Here is a 4,188-nt window from a genome sequence, read left to right on the forward strand (position 1 = left end):
AAATAAATAGGAGTGCAAAATAGGAGGATTTGCATGACAAACCTCCCATTTTACATGAAGTGGCCAGCCATCATGTTGTTGTAGACAAAATGTACACTTGATATCCATAATTTATGGTACAAATTGATACAAATTGATAATAGGTTAGGTAAATGTTTCATGATAATAGGTTAGGTAAATGTTCCATGATAATGGGTTAGGTAAATGTTTCATGATAATGGGTTAGGTAAATGTTTCATGATAAGAATTTCATGTCTTTTGTATTAAAGAATTAAATGGATGAAATATGAAGTTTTATTAAAAGAAAAAGGGATGAAAAGAACAAAGTTTTGTCTATCTTTGTTCATCATAGCTGAAAGTTAGAGAAGAGAAAGGAGAGGAGAAAGCTCTTGAGTATTTGGTCATTAGGAGGAGGAAAATTGAAGGTAAGTTCTTGGTACCTTGCTTCTATCTTGATGTTCATGAGTTCTTCTTGATTCTACCTTAACTCTTGAAGCATATTTTGGTTTTTAGTTGTGTTGTGAGCATTTAGTCATGAATTAAAATGAAGGAAATGGTTGTTGTTTCATGTTCTTTTGATGAAAAATGGAAGATAGGTGAAGTTGAGCCAAACAAATGAGCATGCATGTGCCTTAGATGTTAAAGGGAAAAATCAGCTAACATGTTGTGCTTTAAAATGATGAAATGGAGATTATACTTAAGTAAAATCATAGATATGTGATGATTGATTGGTGATATACATGTTTAAATAACATGCATGCAAGATAGGTGTATGAAAGAGTGATTTGGTAATAAATCTGTTTGGGACAGCAACAGTAACGTGACTTTGGAAAATCACCATAAATTGTGGGAGATGAATTAGAAGTTGAATAAATTATGTAATTAAAGCTTATTGAGTCTAGTTTCTAATGAAATAAACAAGAACATATTTTGAATTCTGTACAATGAGAAATTTGATTCGTAATGAAGTGGTCAGATTAGTCAAACAGTGAAACATGGGAAAATTTAAGAAAAATCTGGTATTGATTGGCCATACCAAAATTCTGAAAATTTTATTGATAAATGATATATGAGTCTATTTTCAGGAAAATTAACGGCACTTGATTTGGAGTTTCGTAGCTCCAGTTATAAATAATTTAGTGACTGTTGCTCAGGAAGACAGCTTGCAGTGAAATTATGATTATGTGGTAAACATTGACAAAAATTTGTTAATGAGTTGCTTATTGATTTCTTATAAGTTTACTATGATCCGTAGGTGTGGTTGGTCGAATATTGTAAGGGTTTAATACGTAGTTCGATTTGAATAGTTAGATTAACGTGTTAGTAATCCAATTGTAGGCTTATTCGTGTGGATCTCACAAGATATCGTCGCAAAGCAGTGTGTAACTAACACCCTCTTTCTTAGTCTAGATCGGCAAAAGCCGAAAAGTCAAATGCCGAAAACCGGTATTTTGTAGATTTATGAAAAGCGAATGCTCGTAAGGTAAATCGATTAATGTTTTTGGTAAGCTGCAATGTTTGGACCGCAAAGTGCATGATTTCTATGCCCTCGATATTTTGGGCTTAATGGGCCAAAATTGGAATGATGGGCCAATCGGCCCAATCTAAGTAAGAACCTCGACGTGATTCGTTAGTACGTGAAAAGTAAGAATATGCATGAAAACCCTAAAATAGATAAATTACTGAAATACCTTTAAAAGTGAAAATTTACGCTTTACCCCTAGGAGATAAATTACCAAATACCCCTAGGTTAAATTGACCTAAATGCATGCTTGATCGTTGTTATTTATCGCATGCCATGTTGTTATTATCTGATGCATGGACTGGGATATTGACGAGGAAGTACTGAAAGTGGCTTGTCCACGCATCGGAGGCTTTGCCTCAATTTATCGTTAATCGAGCAAAGTAAGGTCAAGAATCGTGGAGTGTTCAATGGGTGGGTTGAGCTATTCCCACATGGAGTGTATGGCTGGTACGGTGGAGTGTAGTGGTTGGTGGGTTGAGTAGTCTCCCAAATGGGCTTGCATATGTTTACCGATGTTACATGTATTTTGAAATGGGCCTATGGGTCACATCGTTATCTCAATAAGGGCTAAGGCCCGCTTTATTATAATCAAAAGGGCTCGCCCAAGACCATCTATTACCCAAATGGGCTTGCATATGTTTATTGATGTTGCATGTATTTTGAAATGGGCCTATGGGCCATATTGTTATCTGAATAAGGGTTAAGGCCCGCTTTATTGTAATCTGAAAAGGGCTCGCCCAAGATCACTTTATTACTGAATGGGCTTAGGCCCAATAGGCTTGAGTGACTTGGGCTTTGAATGGGTTTTCCTTACACACCGAGTTTCCCCAAACTCACCCCTTTTATTTTCATCCAAGCAGGAAATCCCCAACCATAGTGGGCTTGGAGCTGTGAGGGAATTCGGAGTGGCCACCCGTTCTGAAAGTTTGATTTTCTTCTGGTGAACTGGACATCCTTTTAATTACGTTTGAGGTTTTGGGGTTTTAAATGTAATAAGGCCGCTTATTTTTTTTTTGATGGTTTTTAATATGTATTACTAATATAGGTAATACTTATTTTAACTGTTGAAATTGGATAGCTTTAGGGCGCGTTTTCAAAAACAACAGTTGATTTCAAAATAACACGACAACAAGCAAAGCTTCCGCAATGAAAGTATTTTCCAAAATTAATCACTTTTCCTAAAAATGACTTAATCGAATCGGTTTCCTAGAAATATCCATGACGTTAAGGTGTGGCAATGGCGGTATGCATGTCTAGGATTGGATCCGAAGGGAGCTTGGTACTTAAGCAGTCCGATGGACTCACCACCTCTTTTCCGGTTTCCTACCTGGTGCACAGCTTCCATTCACTTTAATCCTTAATGAATTAATCTTTTGAACATCAAGTACAATTTTCTGGACTTAGAATGGAATTTTTTTTTTTTACGTTTTTGATGTGGCATGCCGGATCTGGCCATAACTTCTGGGCCGGGTTTGGGGTGCTACAGGCTATATCAGGATAGGATCATCGGTCCGGGCTAGATCCTTTTTACCGTCAATTCCTTTTCAGAGATCCATCGAAATTTCCTTTCATTCAACCGAGATTTCTTCCCCTTTTTATCAAATATATCAATGTTTCATAAATTTTCATACAATGAACTTTCAAATCATATTCACATCAATAACATACATTTCAAGCATTTAAGAATATAATTCAAGTTACATGAACTTACCTCATTGCTTGTTTGTGTTTATAATTTCATTAATCCAATATCTTTTCTTTTCCACGATCAAGTTTCGTATTTGAGTCGTTCGGATCTTTATAAATAAATTTGATCATCATTTTCATTCATTTCATATTCTAATGCATTTAATTAATGCTCTAGGAAAAATTACCATTTTGCTCCTAAACTTTTAATTAATGACGATTTCATCCTTAGGGTCAGGAAAATAAAATTCTTGCAATTTAATCCTTATTTTCAGCTATTATTCTCATACATATTGATAACAGTCCATGAATTCTATAAAATATCAGAATTTTTCATAATTTCAACTCTTTTCAATTTAATCCCTAAAACATGTTTTCCCCCGATCTTGAACTAAATTAATAATTTCATTCAATTTTATAATTTAAATAATAAAATAATCCATTTCATGCAATTTGGACATTTCTAAAATTTTTACAAAATTACCCATAAAGTTTTACTTTTATTCAATTTAGTCCCTGAGCCTAAAATATGCAAATTAGCCATGCTAGATGAATATTCATACATATTTTCCCTCCTCCTCTTCTCCATTTCACATACTTAATGTATATACACACTTGTAAGTAACATTATCTATAATTTTTATTATTTACTTTTATGAATATTCAAGCTGTCTATCTGCGTTATAATCACTAAATTATTTATATCTGGAGATATAGAACTCCAAATTAAGATTCGATAATTTTACCTGAAACTAGACTCATATATATTCTTTCAATAAAATTTTTAGAATTTTTGGTTTAGCCAATAAGTACAGTTTATTCTTTAAAGTCACCTTTATTCTGCTGTCTGACAGTTGTGACCCTTCTTCATTAAAAATTAATTATCTCCTCATACATAATTTTAATGATGTTCCCGTTTGTTTTTATTGAAAATAGACTCATTCAGGATTCTAAATATATAAATTTAAGTCCATAAA

General features: G+C 33.7%; 1 long non-coding RNA gene across 1 annotated transcript; it reads left to right on the forward strand.

The window, feature by feature from the left end:
- The first annotated feature begins 266 nt into the window (after positions 1 to 266).
- Positions 267 to 2,628, forward strand: LOC128290232 (uncharacterized). The gene is made up of 2 exons (XR_008279885.1): positions 267 to 425; positions 2,386 to 2,628. It is a non-coding gene; the product is annotated as an uncharacterized LOC128290232 (long non-coding RNA).
- The last annotated feature ends 1,560 nt before the right edge of the window (positions 2,629 to 4,188 follow it).

Source organism: Gossypium arboreum, chromosome 3 (genome assembly GCF_025698485.1).
Source record: "Gossypium arboreum isolate Shixiya-1 chromosome 3, ASM2569848v2, whole genome shotgun sequence".
Classification (NCBI taxonomy): Eukaryota; Viridiplantae; Streptophyta; class Magnoliopsida; order Malvales; family Malvaceae; genus Gossypium; species Gossypium arboreum.